The sequence below is a fragment of the Schistocerca cancellata genome, chromosome 5, assembly GCF_023864275.1.
Source record: "Schistocerca cancellata isolate TAMUIC-IGC-003103 chromosome 5, iqSchCanc2.1, whole genome shotgun sequence".
Lineage (NCBI taxonomy): Eukaryota > Metazoa > Arthropoda > Insecta > Orthoptera > Acrididae > Schistocerca > Schistocerca cancellata.
This window is the reverse complement of record NC_064630.1, coordinates 504,560,383-504,578,996: the sequence shown is the minus strand read 5'-3', so window position 1 is coordinate 504,578,996 and position 18,614 is coordinate 504,560,383. Positions and strand designations below refer to the sequence as shown.

At 40.7% G+C, this 18,614-nt stretch overlaps 1 non-coding gene across 1 annotated transcript; it reads left to right on the top strand.

Moving 5' to 3' along the window:
* Positions 1–2,828: 2,828 nt before the first annotated feature.
* Positions 2,829–2,902, top strand: Trnat-ugu (transfer RNA threonine (anticodon UGU)). Its single transcript has one exon. It is a non-coding gene; the product is annotated as a tRNA-Thr (tRNA).
* The last annotated feature ends 15,712 nt before the right edge of the window (positions 2,903–18,614 follow it).

Genomic DNA, 18,614 nt, shown 5'->3' with positions numbered 1-18,614 from the left:
AATGCCGTTTATTACTGCAAAACACTTATTGGAGTCGATGGTCCAGCAATTAAATAAAATATAAGTTGAATAACAGGTAAACAATAGAGTCCTATTTCATGTAATTAGTTATAACAACAACATAGCTTGTGAGATATTCACTTCTAAACACATACTACTGCAGAAGCCACGGAAATCTCACAGGTGCACAAGTTGGCACTACGAAAAATTTCTATCTCCTGCAACCACATGCACACTGCCCCATCCTACAAATACTTCCTCCAACCGACCGTCACACCTTCCTGTCCAGCCCTCCATGTCCTGTGCCACCCGATGCTCCTTCCCCACTTTCATACAGTCTCCCCATGAAAGAGCATTGTGGTTGGCTAGAGCGCTCCCGCCATTTCTCAAAGCCAACGCACACTCACAAACATATTGAAAAACATACAAAATACTGGATTTACATTTAAATAACTTGAAATTAAATAAATATTCCTACAGCTGGACCATAAACACTCTCTAACACACCTTATTAAATACATAAACAAATCAAATAAACATATATCAAAGGAATAGAAACCAAAAGTAGGTCAGTAGCCTAATGTCTCAGTGCTTTCTAAAACACAGTAAATATTTGACCAATTTCTTCATGAATATGTTTATATTGCATATAAACTAGATGAATAAGTATATTTATAAGCATGCTGCTATCGTTATTTTGAGTAACTGTGGAGTACTTGCGGCCTGACGCGATCGATAGTAATCGGCCACTTTGACTTCCAATAACTCGCGTACTATTCAAGTTACTTGCCTGTAATTCACACCAATTTAGGTTTACACTAATAGCTTTCTAAAGACACGTCAATCGACAAAATTGGATGAACTGTTTAGATTTTGGAAATTTGTTGCTGGGTGTTACTTGTATAATTTACAGTCAGATACTAAACTTTAAACTAATAAAGATATTGAAAATCTGATTACACCATCAGAATTATTGTGCAAATAATGGTAATGTACACGTTTCTTTTTAAGGTATCATGATTCCTCTGGCTACCATAACTCACCCATTAGCTCACAGCGTGGAAGTTCACAGCCCGTCACTAGAGGGCATGTGTGCTCGAGACCTAACTACACAGAGCTAGCAGCAGCATGCATCAATCATCCAACACTGCCAGTTGCATTGTGAACAGGGACATGGAGGCATCAAAAGAAGAGCAAAGAGGTGGTGTTCGTTTTCTGACAGCGGAAGGCGTAGGAGGAATGGACATTCATTGACAAATGTCACAAGTGTACGGCGAACACTGCATGACCCTTGCAAGGGTCAAGGCATGACACAAGCACTTCAGGGCAGGACGGGCATCAAATGGCTCTGAGCACTATGGGACTTAACTACTGAGGTCATCAGTCCCCTAGAACTTAGAACTACTTAAACCTAACTAACCTAAGGACATCACACACATCCATGCCCGAGGCAGGATTCGAACCTGCGACCGTAGCGGTCACGCGGTTCCAAACTGACGCGCTTAAAACCGCACGGCCACACCGGCCGGCGGACGGACATCGTTAGCCGATGATGCACCACATTTCATTACCGATGACATTGTCCAGCTGGTGGATGCACTCATTACCCAGTACTGCCGAGTGACAGTGAAAGCCAAAGTCCCCTTAAAAAGGCTCTGAGGGGGGCAAACAATTCACCTCGGATGACGATGACCAGCTGTACGTGCGGAACTGATTAACATTGCAGCCCCGGGAATTTTACGAGACAGCCATTCACCGCTTTGTGCCACTGTGAGACATGTGTCAACAGCCAGAGTCAATACTTCTAACTTACAGGTACTGGTTTTGTAATTATGCCTCCTGCTCATTTCTTTTTGAACGCCCCTAATACGTTCAGTGAATGTGACACAAAGTCATTGATGAGAATGTGAACAAAAAAATAATAGGACAACAGCTGCAAAAGTCTCTGCAGAACTGAATGTTGCACTCACAAACCTTGTTAGCACCAAAACAACACAAAGGGAGCTCCGTAAGCTGGGAATTGCAGGATGAGCTGGATTTCCAAAATATTCATCATTCATACAAATAGCTATACCAGGAAAATATGATGCCAAAGCCATAAAACCTGGACTATGGAGTAATGTAGGAAGTAATTTGGTCAGAAGAGCCTTGATTCACACTGTTCACACCTATATATATACTAAGATGGTATCTGTTCTCTCGGACAGATACCATCGGTGACCATGCAACTCGTTAGAATGAAATTACAATTAAACGAACACCCTTAGCTGCTTACAGGCGTTGACATACGTCAACGGGGACGGATGAAAATGTGTGCCCCGACCGGGACTCGAACCCGGGATCTCCTGCTTACATGGCAGACGCTCTATCCATCTGAGCCTCCGAGGACACAGAGGATAGGGCGACTGCAGGGATTTATCTCTGGCACGCCTCCCGCGAAACCCACATTCTCAAAGTATTGTCCCGCACTACATTCGTAGTGGCCCCGCCCATTATACTCATTACTCGCAGCGCGTTACCGATTCCCGTAAGAGTTCGCGCACTGTTTGTGCATTTGCACAGAAGAAGAAGACGGTCAAGTGGCTGGTGAGCCTACTCTATATATTTATGCTAAGTGGTATCTGTTGTTTTGGACAGATACCATCGGTGACCATGTAGCTTGTTAGAATGAAATTACAATGAAATGAACACCCTTAGCTGCTTACAGGCGTTGACATATGTATAATGGGCGGGGGCACTACGAATGTAGTGCGGGACAATACGTTGAGAACGTGGGTTTCGCGGGAGGCTGCCAGAGATAAATCCCTGCAGTCGCCCTATCCTCTGTGTCCTTGGTGGCTCAGATGGATAGAGCGTCTGCCATGTAAGCAGGAGATCCCGGGTTCGAGTCCCGGTCGGGGCACACATTTTCATCTGTCCCCGATGACGTATGTCAACACCTGTAAGCAGCTAAGGGTGTTCATTTCATTGTAATTTCTGTTCACACCTTCTTGCTGAGATTGTGCCCCATGAGTGAAACACGGCAGGCATTCAGTGATGATAAGGGCGGCTATATCATGGTATTCCATGGGCCCCATGGTTGCTTTTCAAGGTCACGTTACTGCCAATGATTATGTGGCCATTTTGGCTGATCAGGTCAAATCCATGGTACAATGTTTAATCCCCAATGGTGATGACTTGTTTTGAGATGACAGGACCCATGTTCACACAGCTCACACTATCTGGGACTGGTTTTGTGAGCACAAGAATAATTTGTCACATCTCTTCTGGCCACCAAAGTCACCAGATCTCAGTATTATTGAGCCTTTGTGGTCTACTTACGAAAGAAAAGTGTGAGACCACTATTCACCTCCATTATCATTGGCTGACTTTCCATTATTTTGTTGGAGGAATAGGATCAGATTCCCTTGAGAACAGTACAGGACCTCTATCTATCCATTCTGCAACAACTGGCTAGTGCCATGCCCCCAACATTATAGTCTACCACTACAATGTTTTTAAAAACAAAGATAATGTAACTTACCAAACGAAAGCATTGGTATGTTGATAGACACACAAACACACACACAAAATTCAAGCTTTCGCAACCAACGGTTGCTTCATCAGGAAAGAGTGAAGGAGAGGGAAAGACGAAAGGACGTGGGTTTTAAGGGAGAGGGTAAGGAGTCATTCCAATCCTGGGAGCAGAAAGACTTACCTTAGGGGGAAAAAAAGGACAGGTATACACTCACGCACACACACATATCCATCCGTACATATGCAGACACAAGCCTACAATGACTACAATGTTTTTCTTTGATTCATGTGTGACACCCAGATTTTGTGGCAAGTTAACAGTCCTTATGGTAATAGGTAATTTGGTTAATATGCTGATAACTTACTGGATTCGAAACTAAAAACCTGTAGTGTATTCTTTCCATCAAATTCTTTGGAACACCTGATGTAACATCAGCAGAACTTGATATACGAGGGTTATTCCAAAAGTAAGGTCCGATTGATTGCCAAATTGAAACCACAGTGAACATCAGAAATGTTTTACTTGTAACAATTAGCTACACCTTTCAGCTACTTCTCTACGTAGTCGCCGTTCTGACTTAGACTTTTGTCATAGCATTGTACCAACTTTTCAATAGCCTCATCATAGAAGGCAGTCGCCAGTGCTTTCCGCCAATTCTCCACGCTGGCCTACACCTCGTTGTCTGTGTCAAAATGTTGTCGTCAAAGACAGCGGTTCATGTGACCAGAGATGAAACTCAGGGGGAGACAATTGCGGACTGTATTGTGGGTAATCTCACATTTCCATTTGAAAACGATGCAGGAGCATCTTCATTGCCCCTGCAGAATGCGGCTGAGAATTGTCTTGAAGAAGAAACAGCACGACAGTTATGTAATGTTAGCTGCATAGCTTCAGGCGAAATTTCTCACCAGGCCCTCATACTTGGCGGCAGACACTATTTTCTAGACATCTTTACGCACTCACTGCGAGCTCAGAAATGAGAAGAGCGGCGTGATGCTAACTGGGGTTATACTAGAGACACTACCCAACACATCTGTGCAAAGCTTTATCGGATTTTCATAGTCGTTTCCATTTCGCGACCGATCGGACCTTACTTTTGGAATAACCCTCGTACATACAAGTGAGGCTGACACTGCAGCACTCAAAGTGGTGGGTGTATGGACAGGTTTAAACATAAAAGTAACTGGGTACAACCAATATTAGAGCCAGAAGCAACCTATTAATTATGACAGAGCGTTTTGAGATGAGCTGATTTCCAACAGACGTCTTTATGTTGCTTGCTCAGTACTGATTATACAACAATTTATTTATTCTTGCCACTTCCATCTCATGGAATTTTTGGTGCCATGAGTGCTGTCAACATGTCATTCTGTAGTGTGTCAACAACTGTTGAAGTAATAGTTGAACATAAATTTAGAGGATTCCAAAATCCATAATATCCTCTTTTTATGAAACTTGAATTCTAATAGCATGTTCCTACACCCATGTTATCCCTGTGCACATATAACAAAATCTTATGAAGTTTCAAAAGCCTGCTAAATCTTAAAATATTGTTCCCAAAACCTGACATATGCAAGTTTGTGTTAATCCAACAGCAAAATTTATCAAACATTATTTTACGAACAGACTCCTCACGCAATGTTTATGAAGTCTGGAGCTTGCTGCGTATTCTTCAGAGATGTTGCCTATGCAGTAATAGTACAGATTTAGAACAGCAAGCAGCTGTCATTAGCAGCAGCACCTGGTTTGTATGCAAAATGCAGTTCAGACACTTTCCTACATTCTTCTGTGAAGGAGTGAACAGTTACTGTCTATTTGTGTTGAACAGTGTTTATTTTTCCAATATCTCTGCATATTCTGCAAATGGTTATATAATGTAACCTATTTGCAGTGCAGTGATCTAGGACCAGGCATGAGCAGTAGCCAGAAGTAGTAGCAGAAGCAGCACTTTGAAGTGATCTGTAGCTATTTATTTAGTGTCTGTGTTCAGGACGCATTTTCATTTCTCTTAAATGTTTATGTATTTTGTGAGTATTAATGGGGTACTATCAGCCTTTGTAGTGTATTTGCACGCTACCAAAGCACCAGTCACAAGTCTTAATTTGAATTAGCTGCTGCTGAAAATAATCAGTAATATTTGTGTCCTTGACAAGTGAGGGATAGCCACAAGTAGCATAACAACAGTACTAGATGGTATCTAGTGACTGTTTGAGTTGCAAGAGTATTTCTTCTTGTATAGTTGAAAGCAGGTAAAGATTGATAAAGATTGTGTCTGCTGCATAGGATACAGTGGAAATTGGCCATTGTCAAACATAGTTGGAAGTGTAGTGATGGTGTTGGGCAGGGAATTACTGGAATCCCTTAATAAATCAGGTGTGCACTACAGATTGGAAATGAGCTCTGTATATTTGCTTTACAGCTGACACTGGGTCCTATGACATCTCCTCCAAACCTCCTGCCTATGTAGGCTCGGAGACTTGATACAAAAGTGTTACAAGGATCTGCAGCATTGCTGCTATATTACCAACCACTAATAATGACTACTATTATGTACCAATACAATGACTGGCTAGTTAGCAATGATTATTGTTCTGTTTATGAATTGTTCTAAGTGTGTGCGTATGTATATACATAAATATTTATGTATATATCTATGAGAGAGAGAGAGAGAGAGAGAGAGAGACAGAGAGAGAGAGAGAGACAGACAGAGAGAGTGAGTGAGTGAGTGTGTGTGTGTAATACTTTATTGATGACTGCTGTAAAATTGTTTCATATTTAATCTCTGTTCAGTGAACGTCTAAAAATAACATAGTTATATACACACTTTTGACACATAACTGAGTCAGTGGCGATGGTACTAGAAAAGTGTAGCCTCTAAACAGTGATGAATTACTAAAATAGATTTACAGCAGTCTTCGAAAAAGTTACCGAAATATATGATTAGTTACAAACTCGTTATTAGCCTATAAGCACAATTTGCCATTACTAAAAGTATAGACAAATAGCGCATTTTCTGGTCACAGTGATGTTTTTGTTTGACTGCACTTGCGTTTTCTCACAGCCGAGATGGAATAAACAAGAATACAACTATATTTACAGTGGATAAACTTGGTATGTTTTTCGTCTCAAAGATGACTACTGCTTTAAACCTTTACCTAACATCACTTTTCATATAATAGTGCACATTTGTAATTTATATATGGCAGCACTTTATTTTCATCTTACACCCTCCACAGGCTCACAAAACAATTTCATTACAGGCCATCTGAACCTGACAAGCAATCCCTTCATCCTGTCAACCCTACATTACAACAGTAAGATCGTGCACTCAATTTCCGTACTAAGTCACGAATTGTATAACATCTCTGCACATTTCAGTAAAGGAACAAGTCAAAGGGTAGGAAGCGATCACAGTGCCACCATTCTCAGACTTGTCATACTCGCAGAAATACAGTGGGAAAGAAAGAAGCCAGTACAGCACTAATGTATCAGTAACACCTCGATTTCTACACTATGCGACCCTTAACATTACATTCATACTCACTCTATTTCTGAACTTTAGTTTGCATTACATGCAGTAAGCAGCTAGTAGGGCATGAGAGAGCAACTTTTTTTTATTATTGCTTTGCTTTGTTTCCCTACCCCACTCAGGATGGAGAAAGCTATTCACCAACTTGATGAAAAATTGTGTAACATTTTTTGGAAATGGGAGATCTCAACCCCATTAGTTACAGAGGGTACTGTTCATCATTTCAGATTGAGTAAGAACATGTATGTGTAATATTAGTTGTCTATATGAGCATATGTGGAAATGTCCCAGAACTATATCACTTATAAACTGTAATAATGCCCACATAGTGCATAAAGCTGGCTGAAACCAGAAATGAACAGCAACAAAATTTTCATTTCCACTTGAAATGTATATCACAGAAACAGGCAGCTGGTGGAGGCATAATTATAGCCATACATAATATAGTAATATCCAGTGTGGTTAGGACAGATTCTGAATGCAAAATAACTTTAATGAAGGCAAAGTGAAACGTGAAGCAAACATGGTAATTAGGTGCATTTATAGACCGCCACCCCTCAAAGCACACTTCCAGGTCATTTTATAGTATTAGACGGAAAATTTCAGTTTACCAGCTATGGGATGGGAAATAAGTGAGTGGGGTAGGTGGTAGGGGCAGTTATTTGTGTGATGATTATCTAAATGCTTTATCCAAGAAAAACGAGTATCTTGAACAATTACTCACAGAATGACTCATCGGGGTAATGTCTCAGATGTCGTGGCTGCAAAAGGCCTGAATTTTTCAGTTCACTTAGCACAGAACAGGGAGTCGGTGACCAAGAAGGTGTTAAAGCATCACTGATTATGTCTGTCAGTAAGATTGTTAAGAAAGATACTGAGAAAGATACATTACCTGAGAAGTCAACATCAAACATTCTACTTCAAGACTGGAAATAACGACTAAAACTGTACAAAATGGAGGAGTATTGTAAAATACATCTTACACAGGTATGTGTAAAGGAATGTTATGAGAGATGGGAAAACCCCCTGGGGTTCAACAGCCATATCAGGAAGTTGCTCCAAAAGTGAAGAGAACTCCACCACAGATTTAAACATAGTCAAAGCCTTGTTGACAAACAAAAATAGTACAGAGAAAAAATGAGCACAAGGAGAGCCATAAATAAACCATTCAACAGATTTGAAAGAAGAAGTCTGTTTATCAATCTGACAAAACATTTTTCACTGTTTTCTCCTGATGCTAAGACAGTAAAGGGATCAAAGCCATTAATCAAGTAATTCATTGACCATCCTGGCATAGAAATATATGCTGACAAAGAAAAGTCCTTGTCACTAAATTCTTTTTTCTGTAGACGTTTTACAGGGGAAGATTCTATTCCTGCTTTCAGTTGTCACACAAATTCTAAAATGATTGTGACCACAGGATATAATACTAACTAAAATCACTTTACGGCAAACAGGTGAATTTGCCCAATGTAAAACCTATAAGACTGTACACAAAATATGTGAAGAATCTTGCCCCTCTTCTAGCAGCAGTGTCACAATTTACTCAACGATCAAAGAATTTCTATGGACTGAAAACAAGTGCAGGTAAATTTCAAGAAGATACATCAAGTATTAACAGTTATAAGACTACAGTGCTGATGTCAATCTGATGGTAGTTTTGGAACACAATTTTATGTTCATGTATTGTGATCGTTTGGGACATATAATCTCTGTAGGAATCAAGAAGTGTTGTGCTAACAACCGTCGTGTAAAGCACAGCTTGTTCTGTCATCCACAAGCCCCAAACAAACATACAGAAGATGAGACCAACTTTGTGATACAGTTGACGAGTTCCTAGCAAATAGAATACAGCATGTCTCTCTTAACAGAAAGATATCTTCATAAGTAGAACTAGCTAAGAAAGTACTCCATGGGAGTGTTACGGGATCATTACTATTCACAGCACACAGACTGTTTCACAATTCCTATTACAGGCTTCTAGGCACTTTAGAGGGGATTTAGTAGAAAAAGTTCTCATAAGGAAGCTGTGTCGGGAAATTTTCTGTTTTGGATGTAAGTAAGTTTAAAGATCGGATCAGTTTCAAACCTCCTGTTTCAAAGTACACAAACAATGGACAAAATGAGCTCTACTGAAGCCCATAGTATGAGCAATTTTTCACATACTAGTCATTGGGTTCTCTTCTCCATAACAAAGGGTGGCCTCTTTGAAGTTGGGAGTATGTCGGATTACACAATTGCCAATTACTGAAAAAACTCACATGGGTTAAATATTTGGAAGTATGTATGCAGAGCAGCTAAAAGTATAACAATGACATAAAACTACATGTAGGAAAGGCAGATGCCTAGGGAAGATTCATTGGAGGAATTTTTAGGATGAGTAGTCCATCTACACCCCTCCGGGTGACACCACCTTGAAGTAGCACTGCCTGTGTGTGTGGGGAGGTTTGTGTGTTCGCGTGAAGCTAAGGGCTATGCTGGCTGTGGGAACCTACCGTCAGTAAGGTCTTGGCTGGTGGACCAGACAGCACGTGTCTCACAATGACTTGTCATCTCACATCCATTCCTTGTCCTTTCCCAACTCCTCAATACCAAACCCAAGGTGTGATGCAATCTGTGCTGAGGGGTGCGTGGCACATGAGAAGATGTGTTGTGAATGGAGCCTCAGGGATACCGGGCAACCTCCTTGAGTAATTAGCCTTGCACCGCGTGATGTTTCCGTAGTGTGGACCAATTAGATCCCCTACTATTGTGGGGGCAAAAAAAAAAAAAAAAAAAAAAAAAAAAAAAAAAAAAAAAAAAAAAAAAAAAAAAAAGCAATCTGAGGGGCAAGTTGAGTCCTCAGACAATCGAACATCGGGGCTGAAACCAATGGAAAACATCCCCTCAGCTGAACAGGGGGACAGACCTGTTCAAGAAGTGGGAATGGTTACTAAGATGTTGGACCAGATTAAGATCAAAGACTTGTCTAGGGCTCAGAGGAGGAAACTTCTTAGAGAACAAAAGCTGAAGGAAAGAAAGGAGTGGCTTCCTAAACAAAAGTGGAGGGAACTAAAAGGACTTGAGCCCAAGACCTCCAAGAAAAGACTGTCCCAGGGCGAAGGGGGTGTACAAACCTCTTCTACAGTGAGGACAGGCAATAAGAGAACAAGGGAGGAATATAAGACTCTTACTTCTCAGAATAATCGAATCCAGAAAAAGCAGAGGCAAGAAATAGGGAAACAGACCTACAGTACTGCAGTTTCAGTTTTTAGGATGGCAGTTATCCAGCAAGGCTATCCACTGGTCAACATCACCTCACAGCAGGAGCAGCTCGCGCAGATGGCTCTCATTGAGAAGATTGGTTAGGTCGCTGGTCCAGGACCCAAATTCAAAAGAGTCTATCTGGATCATGGTGCTCTTATCTTTGTCTGTGAGGAGGTGAGTACAGTGGACTGGATTAAGGAAAAGGTGCCCCTAATATCACTGTGGGAGGATGCAAAGCTGCTGGTAAAGACAGTGGCAGAGACTCTGATTGAGAAAATAGGGTCTCAAAACCCAAAAGTCTCTACAGAGTATTGGAAGGTAATCAACTGGAAGGTTGCACCAAACGCCAAAAACCTGTGGTAGAAGTTGGAGAGAAGTCCCTGAAGGCAATGCGGGAACAGGACCTGAGACTATTCTTTGGGTTCTCACAGGTTGCCATCAGCATAATCAAAGACATCAGAAGTGACAATGGTGGCAATATGGAGACTAAATGTGCTGCAGATAAATTTGCAACACAGTAAAGGGGCCACTGCTGCTCTGAGTCGTCTTCTGGGAAGACAAGAAGTGGATGTGGCCCTGATTCAGGAGCTCTATTTATATAAAGGGGCTGTATCGGGCCTCGGCAGCACTGGAGGTAAGCTGGTTTATGCTAAAAATATAAGAAACTCCAGAAGGTGCATTTATGTAAAAAAAATGGAATCCCCTTCATGCCAATGGTGAACTTTTGTTCCAGGGACTTAGTGACCATCAGGATGCGGCAATGTGAGGAAGGTATCACGAGAGAGTTTGCAATGGCCTAGTGCTCCTCCTCCTCAGGAGGTGGGAAGACTGACTAAGCCTGTGTACAACAGGGCAACCATCTATTGGTTGGATGAGATGCTGATGCCCACAACTTAGTGTAGGGCAGCACGAAAACCAGCAGTAGAGGTGAGAACCTCCTAGAATTTCTTCTAGCTAATAACTTGGAGATCCTCATTAGGGGCAAGGAACCTACATTTAGGAGTATAAGAAGGGAAGAGGTAACTGACATAACCTTTGGTTCCACTTTGATGGGGAGTTGTGTCAAACAATGGCATGTGGCTTTAGAGCCTTCCTCATCAGACCACACATATATTAAGTTCGAGGTTGAAATGGGCATTAGACAGACCATGTCCTATAGGAATCCAAGGAAAACATACTGGGAGGCATATAGGAGGGACCTCAATTCAAGCCCATTAGAAGTCAGTACTCCGATATGGAATCCAGTAGAGTTTGTGGAGGCAGCATGACCTCATACCATGACAACTGCTCAATCACCATAGTGCACAAATAGGAATGTATCTTGGTGGAACAACAACCTGGAATCACAGAGGAAACAGGTTTGAAGACTGTTTAACTTTGCGAGAAGGAAAGGACAATGGGCAGAATATCGGTCCTTGTCAAATACAATCTTGCAATTAAGCAAGCATCCTGGAAGGTATTCTGCGAGGAGGTAGAGGGTATAATTGTTCATGCCAGACATCACAAAATCCTCACTAAGATACCAACTACTCTAGGAGGAACTTTAAGGAAAGAGGATGAGGAGTATACAAGCACAGCACATGAAACACTGGAGAAACTACTCCTCAAAACTCATTTTCCTCAATGTACTCTGATAGACAACATAGACAGGACAAGATCCCTGTGAGATATCAATTTTCAGGTATTTGAAGGGAGAACTGGGAATCTGCCAGAGAATGTGTTGACCATAGTAAAATCCAATTGGCAGAGGGAACATTTCAACTGTACAAGTCACCTGGCCCAGACGGAATATTTCCAGTGCTCCTGAAACAAGCAGGAGTGAACTTAATAAGATTCCTATGCAGGTTATTTAGGGTTAGCAGCAGGAATCGCTCCTAATGTCTGGAGGGCAATGAAGGTTGTCTTTATTCCAAAGCCAGGGAGAATTGATAATACCGAGCCCAAGGATATGAGACCAATCAGTCTGTCCTCCTTTCTTCTTAAAACATTAGAAAAACTGGTCAACCTGCATGTTAGGGATAGGAGGTTAACTAGGTTTCCTCTACACACAAACCAACATGCATAGCATCCAGGAAAATTGAGCTCAACTGCACTCCACATTGGGAAGATAGAGGAAGCACTACATTTTCAGGAAATTGCTCTCTTGGACATCGAAGGGGCCTTTTAGCAACACGACCTTGGAATCCATGGATAAGGCAGCAGAGGTGCATTGTTTGGAGACCACCATTTGCAGGTGGGTTAGAGCCATGCTTAGTGGTACAAAGGTAGAAGCCACCATGATGCAAGAAAATATGTTAAACAACACCACCAGATGCTGCCCACAAGGAGTGGTCCTGTTCCCTCTACTGTGGAACCTTGTGGTGAATGAACTCATTCTAGCATTAAACTCTAGCAGTACTTTTGCCAGGGATATGCAGATGATCTTTTCACAGTAATACTTGGCAAATTTTCAAGTACACTCAGAGCTATGGCACAAGGAGCATTGAACATTGTGCAAAATTGGTGCAGGAATCAGGATTTAAGGGTCAGTCCTAAGAAGACTACTGTTGTACCATTTACGAGGAAGCAGATCCAACACACACATTGGAATTTCAAGCTTCTTGATGAAACTCTACCAGTGAAGGGGATAGTGAAATATCTAGGCATAACCCTGGATGAGAAACTATCATGGACCTCTCACATAAGGAGCACCTGTTCCAAGACGTAAGGTACTCTAATGAGTACCAGGAAGGCTTGTGGTAAAAACTGGGGCATAAGCCCCAAGAGTATGTACTGGATATACACCACAGTAGTAAGACCTCTGATCACTTATGGGGCTACAGTGTGGTGGAAAAAGGTAGAACAGCAGGTAGCTGCTAAGGAGCTTGCTAAGGTGCAGAGATTAGCCTGCTTAGCCATTACAGGCGAAATTAGCAGCACAACTACTGCTGGGATGGGAACCATGCTGGACATGACTCCATTACACCTGAGGGTAAAGATGAAGGCAGCAGCTGGACCACACAGGTTAAAGACTGACAAAAACTGGTGGAACTCAGTGGTGTATCCAGGATCTCACACTAAAATACTGAGTAAGCTAGACATAGGTATGGTTCAGGAAATATTGCCCGACTGAATAACTCCCGTTGTAGTAATTGGAAGCAGATAGCTCAGGGAGAACAAATTTCGACATAATCTGGTTCACTGATGGTTCGGAAACAGTCCAGCGTGTTGGGGCCAGGGTATAAGGATTGCAGCCAAGGCTCTAGGGAAGACGGCCACTGTGTTTCAAGCAGAAAAATCTGCAATTAGGGTGTGCATGGAGGAGAATTTGCGGAGGTGCTACAGAGTTCGTAGCATTTTCATTTTTTCAGACAGCCAAGCAGCCCTGAAAGCCCTGGCAGCCTCTGCAACAAGATCAAAGATCATGGTAGTATGCCACAACATCCTTGTGGAGCTAGGGAAAGCAAGAGGGTAAACCTATTGTGTGTCTCTGGTCACTCAGGAATTAGTGGCAATGAGCAAGCCAATAGGTTGGCCAGGATAAGGGTGATGATACGATTTATTGGAACATAACATGTCCTGACAATCACCAAGGCGATGATCAAAGTAAAATTACAAGACTGGGCGAGGAAACAGCATGCAGAATATTGGGCTGCAGTCCCAAAGCAAAAACATGGCAAGGTATTAATGCCGAAGCCATGTTCTAGGAGATGTCTCTCAAACCTGGGCTTGAACAGGAGAGAAATGAAACTCATGGTTGGGCTATTGACAGGCCATGGGAATTTCAAAAAACACCTACATACAATGGGGATAATAGGACGACACCCCAAGTGTAGGATGTGTGGTGTGGGCGAGGAAACCACATCACATCCAAAGGCCAGTCTCCTGAAATATCATTATCAACTCTAAAAGAAAAAGAGAGGAAGGAATAGCGATGCACAAGTTAGCTTGTGGAAAATAGATGTAGCTGTTCCACATTATTTTGTGAGAGATTTGACTGCACATGTTTCAAGAGGAAGTTCCACAGTGGTTCCTGAGATACAGTAAAACAGTGCACATTTTTCTAGCATGGAAATGAAAGCATGCTGGAGATCAATCACAAAGGGGACAAAAAAAAAAAAAAAAAAAAAAAAAGTACCAGAGAGCCTTCAAGATAGTGAAAGAATATTCATAAAAGGAGTAGGAAACCGTGCTAAACTACAGTTCATTTAAGGAAAAAGGAGAGAGAATTCCATACTAGTTTGTCAAGATTAGGTGAGATTTACAGAAGTCGGTAATCCTTATGCATTATTGAGAACACACCAAACATTCCTCCTCTGGGAACATTTAACTGTTCTATCAATGGTTACACTGCACAACAAAAGAACTGTTTTAAAATGTGCCTTTCACTTAGTGAGTTAACTCATAATAATTTTGGATTGAGACAAATGAATATGACAAGGATATCAACAAAAACAGGAAAAGGATAGATTGCTACTCACTGTAAAGATAACACATTGAGTTGTGGACAGGCGCAATGAAAAAAACTGTTACATAATTTGTTTTCAGCCAACGCGTTCTTCAAAAAGAAGACACACACACACACACACACACACACACACACACACACACACACACACACACACACAAAAATCACAAGCAAGCACACTTCACTCAACACACGATAACTATCTCCAACAAATCGGGCCCGAGTTGCTGGTCACGTGTGCTTGCTTGTGTGACTGTGTGTGTGTGTGTGTGTGTGTGTGTGTGTGTGTGTGTGTGTGTTTTGTTTTTTGAAGCAAGCTTTGGCAAAAAGGCAAATGTGAAACAATCTTTTCATTGTGCATGTCAAAAACTCGACATGTCATCTGTACCATGAGTAGCAATTTCTCTTTGTCCTAATGTTGTTGGCATTGCAACCATGAGTTTCCCTGAAGAAGAGAAATTTTTATTAGCTCTAGTTTCTGTAAATATAACACATGGAAGTATCAGATATCAAAAAATGTGAATATTCTCACTTCTGTATAAATTCAATCCAGTAATGTGATCATTTTATACAAGAACAAAATGATTTTTCTAAGTACAAAATGATTTTTATGTCTGATGATGCATGGCAATAAACAGTCTAAAAATTGTACGCACCTCAGTGTATTGAACATTTACATGTTTTGTGACAAGTTTGCTATTACCTTGTAAATGAAAATAAGTTTTAGGCTTTTTTGGTTCATTTCAGATTCATGATGTCTATTACACTTGGGATCTGAGGAAAGTACATTACCATATTTGTTTTTCTTTGTAAATATTTCTCATGTATTATTCTTTTCTGACACAGTCTACAGCCTGGAGGATCTCTTCACTATGGAGCTACTGGAACAAAAAGTACTTCTAATCTAATTTTATTTCAAAAGATTAAGAGAAAACAACACATTTTAATTAAATATGCCGTCAACAGCAAAAGTCCACTTGACATATTTTTAATGACAGTTGCATACTAAGAACACTAAACTGATGAAAGAGCACTTGGCAGAAGGAATCATGTGATGCCTTTATGAAATCATCTTTGGTTAGTCTCTCGATTGAGCTCCTGGGGCAGCCCTGCACACAGACCAGCAGTAATCTATGAGCATTACTTCATTATTCCAATGGCCCCAATACCTTTATTCTATTACAGAAATATATTGACAGAGCCCTTTCTCTGTGTTCATCACAACTATGACATGTGCAAGTGGAGAAAATGAATTTTACGGTATTTTATGGTATTTTTGCAGAATTACTGTCACCAACAACCTAGTTTTCACCTTTTTGTTGCCTGTACATCCATGAATGATCTCTTTAAGGCTTCCTCTTCCTTCCCCTCCAAAATTTAGTCAGAAGCAGGATCCTTTAATTTCTTGCAAGCCAGTCAGTTTGAATATAATGTGATTTCTCATCCCTATGGCCCCACATTCATAAAATGTAGTATTATTTAGTGTATACCAGTTGCATTCCCAAAAGTACGCTGATGAGTTTTAGATCATCACATATTTTCCATGTGTGTTCAACAGTTGTGGTGGACAATCATGTTGGCAGTAAGTCTCTTTCATGTGAACAACGTGACTAACAGGAACAGAAGGAAGTGAAGAAATACAGCTTTGAAACTAAGCTTTCAGACGTCTATGAATCGTTTCCAGGAGTTGGATAATGATTCAATTTAAAGTGTTTCATCAAGAAATTAATGTTGCAGTAAACAGCAACGCTGCTTTTCTTCTCTTAAAAAGGAATAAGATCCCAATGACGATGTCTGTAGGTAGACCTTGGTATCACACTGGAGTAATTTCCATTGCTGCATTCTTGACCCCAGAAGTTCTGTCTTCTCTTTTCACAAACCAAGGTCTCGAAAGAGACCACTCAATTCCGCTTGACTCATCTGTGGGAGTTATCAAATTTTTCGTCAGAATCAAACTCATGGATGTGGAAGGCTTCATGTGTTCTGACAAGTTTTCTTCATTTTCTACTTCAAGCTCATAATTTTGGGATGGAGTAAGAGCTGGTAGATTATCAGAATGTGGAATAGGTTGAACAGCAGGTAAGATGTTAGGGTATTAAACCGTTCCTCTTTTCTCCATTGACAATCCTGCCTTCATACGTGGAAACAAGCAGAAACAGCAGCTTATAAGCTCCTGCCAAACACAGTTCACAGCAAAAGGCACAAATAAATTTTAATGCCCATAAAATAACATATACATGGAACCCACAACTAATCCTGGTCCCCTATCTTCATACCAACTAGCACTGACAGGCAGTCTTCATAAAAGGCATCAGAGTGAATTTATGTGATGAAAATGTTATTTCACAACAAATACAGCAAAAATTATTCATTGAATTTACAGATTTTTGTGACGTTTTGATTTAACAAATTTTACACTTCAAAAGTGCAGTCTAAAACCATGAATTACAAACTAATTACAAAACAAACAATATGAAACTCATAGTCACAGCAAAGAATTCACAAGGGGGAAATACACAAGAATAATCCAATTTTGGGCCCAAATAATTTTCATTGCTGGACAGTGTTATCAATGATAATCTCTCATAGTTCTTGACTGACTGGATTCAAGATACCTGCACTTTGTCACTCATTGATGCTAAATAGAGTGCTAGAGAGTTACACATGTTACATAACAGAATGCTACAAATCTGTTGGGTATAGTCTACTGTCCAGTGACAATTATGTCAATATGAAATAACATTATAGTTTAATTAAAATTACTTGATAGTTGACACTTGACACATTACAGCTGATTTCCTCCAACCAGAGCGCTCAATATTATGTCCAAACCATTGGTGCTGCCGAATTGGTTCACTTGTAGTTCCTTGCTATATCATTTTCAAAACACTATTGACTTTTGTATTTGATCTTATTTTTCTTCCTATTACTCTTTTGTTTTGCATCTGCTTGTGTCACCTATAAAATGCAATAAAGTGCCAACCAGGACTGCTCATCAGTTGGTAACATATGTAGCCAGTGTGGGGATAGTTTCAGGTAACCAATGACAGTGAGAAATTTTAGTTTGCTTTCAGCACTGAAACTGGGAATTTTCTGTCTTGACTTTACTCGTAGCGGTTAGCTTTAATTGCCACAAACAAGGCAATTGTTATTTTTTCTGCAGCAAACTGTTGATCCTGTATATACATTGTACATCATAAGGCTGTGGTTAGGTTAGGGCAAGAGTTTAAACTCAGGGCTACAAAACATGTCCTCTGTCACATTTCAGTCATTGTTCACTTAAAATCAGCTGCCAATAGAGCATCCCCCATTTCTGTGATACCTTTTGGCACACACTTCCAACATTGCTGTGCGTTACACATTAACAGCATTTGAGAAGTGATCCGCCATGTGTGTCGCCTATAACAAGCAGTTGCTGGCAATGGATATGTCAACACTGTAGCAGCAAGTGACAGACATCAATTATAAAATAATTTTAATCAGACTATAGACAATTATTCTTTCATTTCCCTTTGTTTCAATCGTTATCAGGATTAGATCAGTCATTAATCTCGAGCCTCAGGGAGATATGTGATAAACTGGATGATCTTCAAACATTATGTGGCTAGTTTTTACAAGGAAAGCAACTTAATTATACCCATTTATTGGTTTGCTAAGCCAAAAGTAGTTGTAGATTTTGTGTACGCTGGAAAAACTCCGTCATCTAGTTTAAGATGGTATGGTCATGTGAAACAAATTCAAGAAACCAGGATACCCCAAGAAATTCACTCAAATGGCTATAAATGGGAAGAGAGATGTCGGACAGCCAATGAGAAGATGGATCGATAAAGTTAACGACGACATTGGCAAAAGTGGTTTCCTATGGGACAGGACCC